Here is a 17204-nt window from a genome sequence, read left to right as displayed (position 1 = left end):
GACTTCTGTGAATTGGTAAGGTGCCATTTTCCCTGATTTATGTGAACACAGAGCCCTGGACTTGTGGCACAGGATGTACCAACCTTTCCTGAATTCTCAGACAGAGCTGCCCCATGTGCACGCACACGTTTCAGCCTAACAAGGCTCTCTGGTACCTTCCTCCCCAAACAGACTCTTGAGTTGCTCTCTCTGCCCTCTCTCTTTTTTAAACGTGTACCTCTCAAAAATGTAAGTGGCATTTAATAGTGAGGATCTAAAAGCCTTCACACTCGCAAGTAAACTGAATGAAGGTGGCTGCTTCCCTCCCCCACTCCAGAGGCCCAGGCCTCTCAGGCAGGATTGCCCCTGCCACCTCCCCCTACCCCCATCAGGGAAAAGGATGCAGAGCCTGGGCTTAGGGTTGGTGGGGAGGAGACTTGGCTAGTTTGAATCTGTTGGAATGAAATAGCTGCCTGCTTATTTTTAGCAGGTCTATTTACCCGTAAATAGATGCACGCTGGCTAGCTGCCCAGTGGTCACACAGAGCTGAGGACAGGCACGTGTGTCACAGCCCCATAAGACCTTCGTGCCCACCTACTCACTCCAGGTTCTGAAAGGATTCCTTCTTTCTCCCAGAGAAACCTGCAGCTTCTCAGAACAGCTTACCTCTGGAGAAGTAATTGCTTCACTCCCAACCCCGAAGACCAGCTGGGGCATTGCAATCTAGGGCCTTCTGCTAAACAAGAAAACAAATCTCTGGGAATGGTACAAAGAGTGTTGGTCCCAGTGAGTCAGCCTATTTGTCTGTAGTTATTGTGGAAAAAGAGCTGCATGTAATTAATCAACGGGAAAGTCCATCATAAAAATAAGAACCTAGGTGCCAAGAGTCTCCTAAGTCCAGTCTGGGCTTGGACCTGGTCAGTGAAGTTACATCCACTCTGTGTTCTGAATGGACTTTTACACAGGGGTGGGCAAAGGCAGGCTTACATGGAAAATAATACAATAATAAACAAGTAATAATACAAGAATAAGCTCTGTGTTTTGCATACTCACAAGTGTAAACCTACTTTTGTCAACCCTGTCTGGTTGAAATTTGAACATTTCTTCCATTATTCCAGGGTTATGTGTTCACCAACAGAAGGAAGCTCAAGACACTCCATCTCCTAAGAACTTCTTGCCAAGGGGGGTAGGCGCTTTTCCCCTGGAAGGGGGTCTTCTAAGGACAGGGAATGATCCAGAACCTAAAGCCTAGCACTTGCTGCCACTGCACTGGGAGAATAACACCAGGCTGTGGACCAGGCCAAGGCTCCTCCATCCCTCCCCTAACCCTAATACCATGCCCCTCACTTGCAACCCTCGAGTTTGCTGGAGAAAGACAAGAGTGCCTTTTGGGTTGCATTAACCCAATTTCTCATCAGGTTGAGGATATGCACATACATTCAAATGTGTTTAAGTTTTAGCAAGAAAAAGCTTCTGTCCACCAGAAGCTCACAATCCAGATGGAAGAGCCAGTGTCTCGCTCACACATACACACATATCAGCACCACGCTGAGCCCGGTTTCAGAAACAGGCAAAGAGGACCCAAGGAAGGTTGTCTCAAAGGCCAGAATTCCCTTAGGTTGCAATGGTAGGTTAATGACATCAATTAAGGTTCTAAACCCAATGTATCTTTGGGAGTGAGAGCAGAACAAGTCCTGGGAGGAGAGGCTGAAAAGCTGGCCAGGGGCCAGACAAAGGGAGTCTGACCTTTACTGTCAACGCAATGGGCAGTTGCGACATGGCCAAAGCAGAGCAGGTCACAAGAGGCAAAGGCCTGGCTAGTCCCCAAGTGGCAACTAAAGTCCAATATTGGCAGCCATTTAGTCACAGGGAGCTACTGAGCACTTGAAATGTGACCAGTGTGACTGAGGAACTGAATTTTAAATTATATTTAGTGTCAATCTACTTTAAATAGCTATATACGACTGGTGCTACCTAGTGGACAGCACAGTGCTAGAGGATGTTCCCAGAAGACCTGAAGGAAACACAAGAGCTGCATAAATGCTGAGAAAGCTAGTGCCTACCTTGCTGGGCAATGTTTGGTCCTGCCGCTGAGGGTGGGGAACGATGGCAAGCTGGTTCACTCACCCTCAGCAGCATGGCTGGGGGCCCAGGAATCAGAGTGCTGGAGCCATGCCTCACTTGTGTTGGTCTCAGCCCAGTCTCGGTGTTCACAGGGTTGTTACCTTCATCCTTAGGGTGCGTGAGTGAGCTGTGATTCATGTTGGCCCTAAAGATTCCAAATTAGCTCACAGTGGGGCTGTGAGGTCCTCCTGCCCAGGGCTGTTCCCCACACCCTTCATTGTGATGGCTCCACAGAGCAGCCCGGTCAGCCACCCTCCTGGTTCTGGATCACAAAACACTCCACAGCCTGTTCTCCAAGAGACTGGAGGCTCCACACAACAATGCCTGGATGGGCAGGCCTACTCAATAAAGCCTTTTCCAACCAAAATGGGAACCAGAGCCTGGTACCAAGAATTCCAAGTAAGTAGAGTCAAAAGTGAAAAAACCCATCTCTGAACATAGTCTCCAATTAAGAGCTCTTCCTCCTCCAGTTCAATTAAAAATTAAACTCCCAGTTTGGAAAAGGTGGTTAAAGAGGAAACCACACAAGTGTGAACTACCCAGCCTCCCTCCTTCTCTTCTGACCACTCACAGCAGGTCCAGTCTCATTAGGCTTCAAATGATAAAGGGGAAAAAATCGGCACCTCCTACAAAGGTCTTTACATTTCTTCATTTGGGGGCTAGGGAAATGGTTTAAGATTTTTTTACTATAATGATAAAGCAGGTGCCACCAGTGTTCCTGGGTACACAGAGTTCCTGCCCATGACCACAGAGCACTACACAAGACTACCCAAAAGGTATGACATTCTGATCAGACAATAAGCTTATCTAAAAGCTAATAAAGATGACATGTGACTTCAAAAGGAATCAGAAAAGATGGTGTGAGGCAAAAACCTTTCATAGCACCATCTCAGGGGACAAAGCAAAGAGGTAGACACTGCTTTTACAAATGGCAAACAGTGCCCTATAACCAACTCAGAGATCACATAAAGGCATAAGGAATTTCTATTCACCAAATATGTATTGGTACCTACAGGGTACAAAGCACAGTGGGACACAGAAATGAGTCAAACAAACACACTACTTTCGAGGCACTTACAAGACCTTTTGGGGCAGAAAATACCAAAGACTTCTCCTCTGGTAGGCCTATTACTGCCACTGACCAACTGACAAGTTTGGTCCAAGAGTCAGGCAAGTGTCCTGGCCAGGGTGGGGAACAAACATGAACCAGGCTGCCAGTTTCTCCAGATTAGGATGTTCTAATAATGCCCTGGGGTGGGAGATGGGAGGGTAGCAGCTCAAATGGAAGGCAAGGGAGATTTGGTTGGCCCATTCAATATGCAGACTTTCATTCAATACCCATTTTCACCACTACCTGCTGCCCAAATCCACATCCCTTCTCATTTAAACTACTCCATAAAATAAAGCCAGATCTACTGGCATGCCAGAAGGGTTATGAGGGCCTAGTTGTCCTTGCCAACTTTCTAGCAACCCTCCTGTCTCTGGCCACACCTCAACCCAAGCCTACAAAGGGGCTTGTCCTTGTGTATGAACCAGCACACTTTCTCAGCAAGCTACTAGAAGACAGGCTCCACAAAAACAAGGGAGTAAATCAAGAAAAGCTAATAAAGATGACACGTAACTTCAAAAGGAATCAGAAAAGGGAGGGGTAGGCACAGATCCAGGAAGCAACACAAGAGAAAGGGAGAAGGAATTTCCAGGATGAAGGGGAAGCAGAGCCAGGGACGGGTACATTCCAGGAGCAATATGGAACGCTAGTACCTGGTATGTTTAAGCAAATGAGAGGAGCTTGACAGCAATGGCTAAGGCTCAGGGAAGAGTCAGAGAACTAAGGCGAGAGACACAGAAAACAAAGCTAAACAAAGTAAGTTAGGAGAGGAGAGGGAAGAGGATGGCAAGAAAGGAAATATGGAAAACTAAGAACTTTTCAGCTACTGTATAAGCAGTATTTATATCATAACAATGCATACTACCTCTATAATGAGGATGAGGGAAGAAAAAATGTAGGAATGAGCCAAATCCTTATCTTTCAGAGTAGAAAAGCAAATCAGATAAATAAAAAGGAAGAAAAGATGGAAAGGAAGGGAGAAGTATACTATTTAGAAATACAGAGATAGGGAAGACAACTAGATGAAAGCAGCTGCCTCTAGAAGAGAACAGGACAGGAGGGAGAGCACTCAGGGCAAATGGCTGTTCTTTCAAACCTGTGGATAGTCAAAAGTCAAAACTTCCTACAAGCAATATTTTCATAGAAAATTAATATATTCTTAAGTATTAAGTAGCAATGGATGTTCTATTACCATACAGCTTTTGTTTCTTTAACCATCATAATAAATATGTATGTCATCTCATCTATGTATAAATTTATAATGCTTTATTTCCCATAATAACTGATGCTAATTTTGCTTCAGAGACACCCTCCCCCCACAACTGCCTTGCTGACAACAGTAATAATCACAAAGAGAATATGCTTATTAATAGACCCTTCGGAGCGAGGCATCTGGTTCCCACACCATTGAGGCCTAGCCAGCATCAGGTAACAGGACCCCTTGGGCCTAGTCATTTCATAAAGATCTGTATACCCAATGTGAGCCAGGTTCTGCTGAAGATGCTAGAGCCCTCAGGAAGCAAAGGTGGAGGGAGGAGTAGGTAGGGAGTCACATTTCAGATGGCAAGATACTACAAAGATGCAGCAAGCAAATGTAATAAACCTGCAGCCTCTCAACCGGTTCTGAGAACTGAGCCCTAGGCATCCCTTGTACATGATGAATTGACTATACCCCTGGGCATCTAGTACTGTACTAGTTGGGAGAGTTGAGAAACAGTCACTCGGCCATCTTCCGTGTTCTGCGGTTTAGACGAGGAACCAAGGTGGAGAAAAGCTGGATAAACTGCATGTGGGAGAGGGGAAGCTTTAGACAGAACAGTCAGGGAATGCCCCTCCAAAGAGGTGGCAACAGAGCTGGAACAGTAAGCGGCAGCCATGCCAAGGTCTGGGAGGACAGGGAAAGGAGAGGGGAAGAAAGTTCCAGGCAGGGAGAACACGTGCCAAAGTCCTAAAGCAGGAACAAGCTTGGCTGACTCAAGAGGCAGCAAGAAAGGGAGGTGAAGATGAGGTTGGAGGGCTGCTGCCAGAGAAACTGCTCCCCAGCCTCACTGGGCAGGCGCAGTGCTGAAGGTCAAGAACCCAGAGGAACAGGTTCACCAAACTTCCTCCAGAGAGGGAAACCAACTTGCCCCAACAGCCAAGGGGCTATAGTTTCTAGACTAATAATCAGAGGCTGATTCCAAATCTATGCCAGAAACAGGGTGCCTCTGTGGCTGGTAGCACAGCCGGTGCACACTGTGTGAGTAAACAGGCCCACTTTTTACAGCAAATACATTTGTATGAAGCCCTGGGGTCACACCACTTATTAGCCTGGTGGATGGGAACAGGGACACACACACACACCCTCAGCCCCACATAAGTCCTCGCCACTTCTTTGAAATACACTTCGCAAAAACAACCTCGCTCTCCAGCCAACATAAACCATAGGCAACAGAAGGGGCCTTATATGGCTTGAAGCTTTCTTAATCAGAAACAGATAGATGGGCTGGAGTTGGCAGCTCCATGTTAGAGAAAAGGAGGAGCCAAAAAAACAGGGCGGGGAAAGAAAGGACGGCAGTGTGGAGCAGAACTCATTTGTCAAACTCCTTTTTCATATCTCATCAGCCTCCTTCTAACTGGCTCCCTGTAAGAATTCCTCCTGAGGGACGTTTGCCTCCTCTCATGCTCTTATTTTGGTTACACCAGTACTCAAGCTGCCAGCACATCCACAGTTTTACAGAATTTTTTAGTGTCTGTTTGGTGGCCTGCCCTTAAGTTGGGTGACTTCCCATGAAAATAGGTTGATTTCCTTAGAAATTGGCTGCTGGGCAACAAGTGGTGTCATTCCCCTGGACAGCAGTCCTGAGTTCCCCCGCTCACTGGGCTGCCTTGGTCACATGCCTGCCTGGCCCAGGAGGCAGGGTTGGGCCCCAGCCACAGATCCAAAATAGAAAAGGCAGCCCCAGGGACCTCTTAAGCCTACCTCTCCCCCACCACCACCAGCACCAACACCCCATGATAGTTTCTAGGGTAGCTTTATTCTCCTTCCTCCCGATTAGAAAGCAGCAGCACTCAGGACCTGCTCTGTACACTGAAGCCACATGCACTTGGCCCTCCTAAAGGATACCAGCTGCCCAAAATAGCACGACAGCACAGGCTTGGCCAGGTGGGCCTCAGCAAAGTCAGAGGACAAAGCAAGGAGGTTTTTCTCAGCACAGCCTTTTCTCACCAGAGACAGAACTCAAGGCACATCAGACTGCAGGCCTCCTTCCAAGGCAGCTCAGGGCAAGTCCCTCCTGCTCCTTTCTCCTTGGAGGGCAGGAAGAAGGGGCAAGAAGATTTACAGAAGTCTGGACTGGCCTTCAGATCTGCTGTCCGGGGCCAAGGTTGGAGGAGAGGGGGGTGGGAGTGGCAATGGAGAATGGGGCTGAGGGCTGGGCTTGAACAAATCCTGCTGAGGGCTGGGCTTGAACAAATCCTGCTGAGGGCTGGGCTTGAACAAATCCAGGACCAAACTACTGCCAACAGCCTGTTGAGGGCCAGGGGATGGTCTCCTGACCTCCATGTGAGGTCTGAGAGGCCACATTATTATTAGCCAGAGAATGATGAGTGACTTCAAGATTGTCTTCTCAACCAGAGAACGGAGCTAAACCAAAGTCTTCAGAGCGTTTTCCAGGCCTTCAGGCATAGCTACTGTCTACAAGGCTTTCTTAGTCACAGTCATCATTTGTGCAGCTCAAAGGCACCGGATGGTTGCATAATTTTGATAAAACATGGCTTTGGAAAGGAAAAGCATTAAAGAGTAGGATCCTGAACATCGGTTTCCTGACAAATGAAAATGTCCTATAAAATGGGATACAAATATCTCCATCATGGGGCTGAAATGACTCAAAACACCTAACAGTCTGACTCAGCCTGTGGAACAAATAATTGTAATCTTTTAAAAATCCAGTTGTTTTCTGGATGAGGCTGGAGGGTTAATGCGGCAGTAAATAAAAAACAGCCTCTAAGCATGGAGCTAGAGATACAGAACCCTGATCCAGGTCCAAAGCCAGCCCAGCCCTGCATCCTGGGATCAGAATACCTTCCTCATATACAAAGTAGAAATACGTAACCTCACAGGGTTGAGAAACAATAAGAAGGGAACAGTTCAGAAAAAAAACCTCCTATGATGCCAGGTATACAGTAAGTGCTCAATAAGTGTCTGTAATGCATCTTATGCTGTCTGGCTCCAAGAAAAGAGTCTCTCGCATTATATACTAAAGGTCAGTCTATCAGGGTTCAAACTAAGTATGCCCAGGATGAGAGAAGGGGGCATCTGGAAATAAAGCCCACTCCCCAGAACTGGCCCCACACCAACACTTTAGGATCCCTACTCTACCGCAGCTCTCCCCACACCTTTTGTAAAAACAGGACTCCTAACACTGACATGGACTGGAGAGATGGAATGAAAATAACATTAGTTTGTAAGGTATCTGCAAATTATTTAGCAAAGGACCCACACTGGGATCCTGCAGGAAGTATTCAGGTGGGTAAAGGACAAATAGATCAGCTGACATCTGAAGACAGGCCTTAGAGACCCAGCAAAGACCGTTATGATAATAAGCAGGCTCTCAAACCAAAATGGCTTTCCAACGGCTTAGCATTTGGCTCTTTGCTTCATACATTCCCAGATCCCTCACTACGCTCCTCAAACTGTTTCATAACTGATCACTGCCCTCCAAACTGGCAGATCACAACTTCTCAATGTGCCATGGAGAGAGCTAATAAATAATTTGTCACTAAAGCTGCTTGTTTTGTGGATTATGAAAGATGAAGCCCAAGTATATAATGCTTTAGCTTTTAGAGTTGGACAAAGAACTAAAACCAGTGCTGTCCAATAGAAAGTTCTGGGATGATGAAAATGTTCTAGACCTACATTGTCCAATACTGCAGCCCCTGGCCACATGAGGCTACTGAACACTTGAAATCTGACTAATATCACCAAGAAACTAATTGTTAAATTTTATTTTATGCTTAAATTTAACTAGTTACACATGACTAGTTAATACCCTAAAGACAAGGCAGCTCTAGACCCTCTCCTCTAAGGATCAATTTAGATGAGACTAGAAAGGGTGTAAAATATAAATATAAAAATATTTAGCACAGTTAAGAGAACTTAAAATGCACCTAAAACTGGATTGGATTGGGGTTTTTTTAAGTCTTTGACTTGTACTATCCACTAAAGCAGGGGTGGGCAAACTTTTTGACTCCAGGGCCACAATGGTTTCTTAAACTGGACCAGAGGGCCGGAACAAAAGCATGGATGGAGTGTTTGTGTGAACTAATATAAATTCAAAGTAAACATCATTACATAAAAGGGTACGGTCTTTTTTTTTTTTTTTTTTTTTTTAGTTTTATTCATTTCAAACGGGCGGATCCAGCCTCGGGCCATAGTTTGCCCACGGCTGCACTAAAGCAAGCATCCTAGGCCAAAACCGCTCCTCCCCATAAACAACCCTGCAGGCCACTCTATTCTTCTAGGAGTCCCCAGGCACTTCAGTCTAACAAGGTCCCAAGGAACATAATCTGAATGCCTTCGATGTTGACCAATCCTGCCTAGAACCAGGTTTCACCCCTCAAATCCAGGGCTCTTGCCAGCTAAGCCTAGTGGTGAAACAAGCCTTATCAGCCTGCAGCACTGTATACCTTTACTTCCAGAACTCACCTGGGGCCCCCACTTTGTTCCTAAGTGCATGGGCCTCAGTGGCACCTGGTTAAGTGAAGTCAGCCAACCAGTATTACCAGATGGGGATAGAATGTTTACTATCGACTGTTGCAAACTATCAAACCGAATTGTAGAAATATCCAAATGGCGGGGACCTGGACAGAACAAAGACCATATAGTAGGAAGAAAGGAAAGTTAAGGAATAGGTCATCTTGAAGATTGCTTATTGCTAAAAGCCAGTCCTCAGAAGGCCGAATGATAGACACACTCCTTCACTCTAATAATCTGCTTAGAAAGCAACAGAAAGATTAGGAGTAACGCCCATGGATTTGACTATGCCTTGGTTCTTCTCACAAAGCCCTCTAAGGGCCTAGCTTAAGTCCAAACCCACACTATCAGTTTCTCTACACCTCAATTTGTATTTCAATTGACCACTGAAACAATACCTCCAGCTTCACCCACCTCACTTGTATTCAGAGGTATGAGGATGAAAGGAATAGGGAGGTGTTTGCTCACAACTCGCCCAGAACAGTAGCTATCAAGGAAAAGGCATCCTCTAAATTTTAGTTCCCACATCCCCACCAATTACTTCTCCAGCCAGACTCTGTCCAACTCAAAACACTGTCATTGACCATGTTTTCCACTGTCTAGGTTTAAAATTAGGTACCAAGGCCAGCAGGTTTGCTCAATGGAATGTCACATATGATGGATACGTACTGTTAAATCATCATAAAAGTGAAACCTGAGTGAGGTATGAACAGAAAGGGATGTGGAAGAAGCAGAACTTGCCCTAGGAAGCAAAGATCAGGGTTAAAATGTATCCCATATAGACAAGCAACTCAGACAGTATGACTTGATTTAAATGTGAAGCAGCCTGAACTTCAAGTAGGGGAAAGACAGGTAGTTTAATCTAATTGCTGTGCCCATGCACTCTACCCCACTTGAGAAGCCTCCACTCACACCTTAAATGGGACAAGAGGCGATAGGATTCAGCACCTCCTAGAGCAGAGGAATACTCCTCAGAATGGCAAGCTGAAGTATTAACTTGTACGCAAAACTGTTGACTTCCCCACAGTAGCACAACAGACCAAGCTGCAGAGAAACCATACCATTCTAGACTCACAGGGAAGATTAGGAAGGAGTTGCCTGGGGAGAGTGGGCTGGAAGGCACCAGCTCACCAGGCACAAGGGGTGCCCACTCCTCAAAGCCCTGAAATGAGCACTCAATCAAGTCATATTTGTTGCAGGCTAGAGCCAGGAGGCTGGCTGGCAATGTGGGGAAACCAATTTGTTTTCCTTTTCCTTCCAACCAAGTTTCCAGGCCAGAAGCCGGGGGAGGGTACTTTTAATAAAATTCAAATCACTCAAGTGATTCAAGAGAAAATGTCAGTCTCAGAGATTCTTTAAGAGGGAATAAAAACAAGGCTTGAGAACCCATCATGCACAGTGCAGGGTTTCACAAATATTTCAACTTGTCTTTAGGGTGAGGAGAGGGAACACTGTAAAGGCCAAAACTAGCCTTCACCCAAAAAACGATGGGTAGGACACAGGTCCAAAGCCCACCAATAATTTGGGTTACCAGGTAGAACAAAACAAATTGCTTTAAAATATTGATGCTCAGCAACCTTACACTGGGGACACATCCACTTGGCACCTGAGCAGGCCACTTACAACAGACACTCTCACTGGCACCCTGCAGTGTCCACGTGTCAATGTATTTCCTAGATACAGCTGGGAGGAGGAACTGATAGTCACAAGACTCCAGCAAGACACAAATCCATTAGACCTGCCTCACTCACATGCTTGAATGGGATCAGTTACCTGAAAATTCTAGGCCATCATCTAACAATACTCATGACAATAGAGCCCATTTAATTCAGGTTGGCACTGACGCTTCAGTGATTTGCATACCTGTAGGATCCAGAGGCCCTCAAAGGGCCAAGTGACAACTTCATCTGCGAATACACACAGGAATCACTACCCAGAACCCACAAAACTAGTTAAGAGGTGAAAGAGGAAAGATTCAACACAAGTCAGAAAGTTCCCAAAGCATAACCTCACGTGCTTCCAGTGCTCAGAAAGTCTTAAATAAGCAGGTAACCCACTTGAAAGCCAAGAACAGAGGAATCTGATATATGGCCATACATGCATGCTGCCCTTCTCTTCGATTCAAAGATGCTCTGTACCTTTAAGAGCAAAGAAGATGGGGTGGTGCTTATTAAAGGCCAAGTTTTGCTTTCTAAATACTTTTTTAATTTGGGAAGGATTTAGTTACCAGAGCACGCTAAGGTTACTGTTTGCCAGAATTAATGGCTTATTGTGAACAGAGTTACTTCATCAGTAATTGCGACAAAGATTGGGGGGAGGGGAGAACAGCAAACCAATGAACAGATAGGACTGCACCGTATCCAGCAGCCCAGATTTCCCTGCAGTAGATAAATTTAAACACCAAGCAGCCTGAACTTCGAGTAGAGGAAAGACAGTTAGTGTCATCCAATTGCTTTGCCCATGCACTCTACCCGGCTCGAGAGGCCACCACTCACACCTGGAATGAAGTGCACCGGGTTTGTGTTAGCGGCGGCCAACCTGGGCATCACCGCTGGACAGGAAAATCGCCAAATGCCCAGGGCTTACTCGCAGTCCGGGGTCGGGGGGGTCGGTGCCGCACCGCCCACCACCACCAGCTCCCTTCATCCCCGTGCCTCCCCTGGCGGGCGGGGGGCGGCGGGGGGGGAATGGAAGGAAGTGTACCCTAGAGCACAAAAGAGTTGAACCGGAGAAAGGTCGCACCGAGGGGTTTAAGACAGGGGCCTCTCCAAGCATATTGAGACCGGGATCCGCGAAACTCGCTCGGTCCCTCCAGACCGCGGGCGGGAAGGTTGCGGGGTGCCAGCGGAGCGCGACACGTGACCTATGCGCCGCGGGGCAAGAAGTCGGCGGGCACACCAGGCAGGACCCGTCGGCCTCCGGCCCTCCGGACACCCTTTAAGGTGTTGCAAATGCTAATCCTCTGGAGGGACACCAAGCTTTAGACTTCAGGACCCTAACTCTGTTCTAACGGTCCCTCCGCCCAAAACAGGGATCCAATCACCACCGGTCGCCCCTAGCCCATCATCCTCCCGGTTCAGCAAACAGAACCCCTTTCCCGGGCTCCCCACCCTCAGCTCCCAGGGGCTGGAGTACCTGCTCAGGTTGGCCAACGCCGGGCCTGGGAGGAGAGCAACCCAGAACCAAGCAAAAGGGCCCAGAAGTTGGATGAGGTTCCTGAAGTGACCAATGCAACTCTAACCCCTCAGGAGGGAGAACGGGGTGCCCGCGGGCCATGGGGCACCTCTTCGCCCTTGCGAGCACCTGGCCCTGCCCACAGCCCGCTCTGCCACCGCCTCTCCCGGCGGAGACTGGGTACACACGACCTTTGAAAAGTAAACGCGTGTGAGTTAGGCGACCTTGGGTGGGACGCGCTCGGTCTCCCAGGAAGGTGTGCGCGTTCGGGGAAAGTTAAGCCGCAGAGCGGTGGCCCGGGCATCGCGTCCTCACCCCCGCCCCCGAGGATGGGGACGCGCGTGGGGGACACCGCGCGGCTACAGAGCGCCGCCCCAACCACGCACACGCGATCTGTCAGCAGGAGCCGACGGGCAGACAACCCAGACCGGGGAGATGAGGGGGCGCGCAGGCGACAGGAGGGAAAGAAGGGCCTGCTTGACAGCAGGCTGCGGGCCGGAGCCTCTCCGTCCGCACTCAGGGTCCGGGGCCTCCGGCAAGCAGGGCACCTGGACGCGCATCGCACTCCGCACCTGCACCCCAGGGTCCCCATCACCCCGACGGCGTCGTCCTCCCGCCCCGGTGGGTGGTCCCCGGAACAGCCGCCCTCATGGGCTCCAACTTACCAGCTCCTCGGCCACCGTCGGGATACAGAGTCCTCGCCCGCCGCCGCCCCCCGACCCCCGCCTCAGCCCTGAGGCCCGGCCCCACAGAGCTGCGCTCTGGCCGCTCCCCCACGTGCTCGCCCAGGCCGTTGGAACACAGAGACATTAAATACTGAGGACGCGCAGCGACGTGCCCGCGGCGCAACGCAAGGCCCCGCCCCCCGCCCTCAAGCTCCAGCTCTGGCCCGCCTCACCTGCGCGTGCGCGCCGCGGGCCACTCCGGCCTGCGCTTCTCCCAGCTGCGCCAGAGGGGGCGCGGTCTGGAATGCTCCGCCAACATCCCGCGGCCGCCACCCGCAGCCGGGACTTGCTCGAGCTCTCGCGAGATTATCTGTAATCGCGGCTGGGCTCGGGAAGCGGGCCCGGCTGTAACCTTAGGAACCCCGAGAGCCTTCGAAGCTCTGCTTCGCAATCCTAGCGCGGATTCTCCTGAAAGGAACACTCAATGGCCTCTGAGCAGTCTGAAGGGGTCAGTTAGACCATCTACTTGCCTGCCTCGGCACCGAGAGCCCCCCTGGAAACCGTGAGGGGCTGAGCTCCCCGTGCTTCCCCGTAGCCATCATTACCTTGTAATACATCATCAGGTGACCATTAATAATTGCTCAATTGCGTAAAGGTAGTACCTGGTACCACTCTAATGCAACTTTCTTGCCCATTTTCAAAACTTGATAACGTCGAGGTGAAGCAAACACTTTCCTCTCAATGGGTTTGGGTTTTGGAATACTTTCTGCCAAGAAATAGTCACCGGGAGTCACCGACTCCTCCAGGAAACTTGAAGAAATAAATTGCCCCTGACAAATCCACAGGGTGGGGTTCTGCTGGCCAGGCCTGCTCTTAGTCCTAAGAATAGGGACTTTAAGTGAACATTTATTGAATAACATAAAAAATAAGAGATCATGCTAAAAAACGAACCACTACTTGGGAGAAATGCTTAATCTTCACTAGTGATTAAATGCAAATTTAAATGACAATGAGATATCATTTATTGCGTTTTAAGTATAAATTCATATATATGTGTGTGTGTGTGTGTGTGTGTGTGTGTATACACACATATATCCCAATTGCAGGGTGTAAGTAGTGCCCTGAAGGAAACAAATAGGAAACTGAAATAGAAAAATAGCAAGACGAGACCTATTTTAGGTCCTGTGGTTTGAAATGGCCTTTGGTGAAATCTAAACCTACTGGATGAGAAGAAGCTGGCCTTGCAAATTGTACATGGGAATAAAGGGTTGGGAGTGTGTTTCAGCAGAGGCAACAACACAGGCAAAAGCAGGAAACAACTTCTGGTAAACTGACATCAGTGTGAATGGCATATAGCCAGGTGGGAAGAGTGCCGGGAAAGGGGGTTGGAGAGATAGAGGGAGGAGGGTTTTGGGGGGATGGCAAGGGAACTGGGCCATCTTATAAACCATTTATTCCAAAACCCATCTTAGTAAAGCTTGGATTTTATCCTATTCTGCTCAGTCAGTCCCAAAGCCAAGCATACTTCTACCACAGGGCCTTTGCATTTGCTATTCCCTCCAATGAGAATATTCTGCAGAGCTCACTCCCTCACCTCTTTCAAGTCCTTTGCTCAAAGACCACCTACACAGTCTCAGTGAAACCTTCTTCCCTCAATTCCCTATTTAAAATTGGAAACACACACACAAGTTCCTGTCCTTCACACCTTCTTTATTTTTTCTTTATAGCTCTTAGCTCTATCTACATACTATATACTTCATTTATTTCATGACAGTAGGCATTATTGAGGGCATGGCACACATGGGGCACTCAGTAAAAAATATGTTTAGTGAATAAATGGGAAGACATTCAAGAAGGCTTAGTAAAGACTGGCACAATATTATTTCTGTTTTTATTTTTTTTTTTTTTATTTTTTTTTTAAAATATATTTTATTGATTTTTCACAGAGAGGAAGGGAAAGAGATAGAAAGCCAGAAACATCGATGAGAGAGAAACATCGATCAGCCGCCCCCTGCACATCTCCCACTGGGGATGCGCCCGCAACCCAGGCACATGCCCTTGACCGGAATCGAACCCGGGACCCCTCAGTCCACAGGCCGACGCTCCATCCACTGAGCCAAACCGGCTTCAGCTATTTCTGTTTTTAAAAGGGATCTGTCGCCACTGTGGAAAGAAGCAACTAGAGGAAGACCAGCGTACAAGCAGGGAGAACAGTTGGGAGGCTGCTGCAGTGGTCCAGGTAAGAAATGATGCTGACCTGAGCTAAGAGTCATGGCAGTGGGCATGAAGAGACTGCTTTGGATTCAAAATATAGTTTGGAAATAGTAGCAGCAAGACTCGCTCATGTTGTTGGAGGTAAGGAAAAGGGAACAATGCTTCCTCTGGCTTGAGTTACTGTGTGAAATGGGAAGCAGTTTATTGAGATGGGCGAGACTGTGGCAGGGAATTATTAGTTTCATTTTGGGCCCATTAAAATTGGTACTATTTTGTGACATCCAAGTGCAAGTAGTAATTAAGTTGGATGTGCAAGACGAGCTCAGAGAAGTGGTCTGGGTGGGAAGTATAAATATGTATTGAAAACCATGTAAAAAGTGGATATTTTTTTAAAAGACAATGTCCTGATGGTGGTGGAGGTAAGAAATGTCTAAAGAAGAAACTGAGGAGAAGATGTATATTTGTGAGGGGGCAGGGGGAGAGACAGGTAAAGTCCTAGAAGCCTTGGTAGGAAAAAATGGGGAGAGAGAGGTAGAAGAAAGAGGGAGATGAGGCAAGAATATGGTTATGAGAAGGAGGGGCAGAAAACAGGGGACAAATGTGATCAATATGTCAGTCATATCTTATGTGCGAGGACATGGGCAAAGCCTGCCAGGATAAATGGAATGAGGGGACAGCGGAGATGTGGAATACTAGCTAAAGTACAAGCTACAAATCAGCCCAGCCGGTATGGCTCAGTGGTTGAACATCCACCCATGAACCAGGAAGTCACAGTTCAATTCCCGGTCAGGGCACCTGCCCAGGTTGTGGGCTCTATCCCCAGTAGGGGCGTGCAGGAGGCAGCCAATTGATGATTCTGTCTCATCATTGATGTTTCTATCTTTTCCTCTCCCTTCCTCGCTCTGAAATCAATAACAACATATTTTTTTTAAGTTTAAAACAACTGATCCTTTAAAAACAAGACACAACTCAAAGGGGGAAAGGTGAGAACATAGAGTTAACTGTATTCACAATTATTCAAAGGTCTAGCTGAGGAGGTGGTCACAAAGTCAGGGCAGTTCAGAGGTCACAGGGTGACCTTAGTATAAGATTAGAAGGTGGAAGAATGAGAAGGAAGGTGAGAATGGAGGGTAAGCCTAAGAACTTGGCCTTGACGAAAGTAAAATTACATTATTAGACTTAAACTGTAACATCAGCTAAAAGTGGGTAAAGGTCTACTTAAGGCAGGGATTTTAACCTAGGATGCATAAAACAGCAATGCCCATCTAAGGGAGAAGGTACCAAATTCTATCTAATCAAGTAAGTGCCCTCTCTGATGAGTGGAAATGGTCAGATCAGAACCGGACACCATTATTCCTCTAAATCCTATAACTCACAGCGTCATTCTGACTCTTTACCCGCCAAGCAACTTTCTGATAATTCTCTCCAAAAAGAGAGGCTGTGATTGACCTATGGAAGGCACTGGTCCCCCTGACAGGTTGATGTTTATGTAACTGGCCTTTCTGTTTTCTACATCTTGAACATCTTGTGAATGTTTTTCATTTGAGTGGACTTTCAGTTCTATGACTCAAACATGAGGAAACCTCTGAACCTGTCAGGAAGCTGAGGGAGGGCTTGATATAGGATCCTGGAGGAATTTCATGGAAACATCATCTTGGGAGGCTCTTTAAAAAAGTTGTCTTCTCTTGGCAGCCCCTTCAACTTCAGGGGGTACATACTTGAGAAATGTCCTATCTTTCCTACCAGAAGCATCTATAGAAAGAACTTTTCTTTAGTGCTAACAAACATGAACTGCCTTTACTCCTTCTGCTTAACTGAATAAACAAATGAAACTAAACCCTTCTCTCTCTACCCCACTCTCTGTTCCCTAAACGGAAGAGGCATTTGGTTCTGGCCCAGGAACATGGGTGTCTGCAGGGAAGAATAAATTATCTACTCATAGAAAAGTCAATGGAAAGAGTTGGGGAATAACAACACTAATGGCTAATACTTCATAAGCAGTTAATGCCCAGTACTGTGCAAAGTATTTCATCCTAATCCTTCACCAACCTCAAAAACTAGATGCCCTTGTTATACTGTATTCCTATTTTATAGTGCTTAGTTACAAAGCAGTAGAGGCAAGAGTTTAACCCAAGAAATCATGGATTAACCAACTTACCACTCTGCTGCTGGAGGCAGACTTAGAGATCCAGGAAGGAGTGTTATA

The 17204-nt window shown here is 47.4% G+C and overlaps 1 protein-coding gene across 2 annotated transcripts in view; it reads right to left on the bottom strand.

The window, feature by feature from the left end:
- The window catches only part of AKAP1 (A-kinase anchoring protein 1), a 30526-nt gene extending 17680 nt beyond the window's left edge, over window positions 1-12846 (bottom strand). For both annotated transcript variants that reach the window (XM_070393217.1, XM_070393218.1), the window contains exon 1: window positions 12785-12846. The gene's annotated coding sequence lies outside the window, so the exon portion shown is untranslated. The remainder of the gene's footprint in view (window positions 1-12784) is intronic.
- Between the last annotated feature and the right edge of the window lie 4358 nt (window positions 12847-17204).

Source organism: Myotis yumanensis, unplaced genomic scaffold (genome assembly GCF_028538775.1).
Source record: "Myotis yumanensis isolate MYYU_CA2020_CCGP unplaced genomic scaffold, mMyoYum1.0.hap1 SCAF_16, whole genome shotgun sequence".
Classification (NCBI taxonomy): domain Eukaryota; kingdom Metazoa; phylum Chordata; class Mammalia; order Chiroptera; family Vespertilionidae; genus Myotis; species Myotis yumanensis.
Note: the sequence above shows the minus strand (reverse complement) of the source record. Positions and strands in the feature narration are given on the sequence as shown.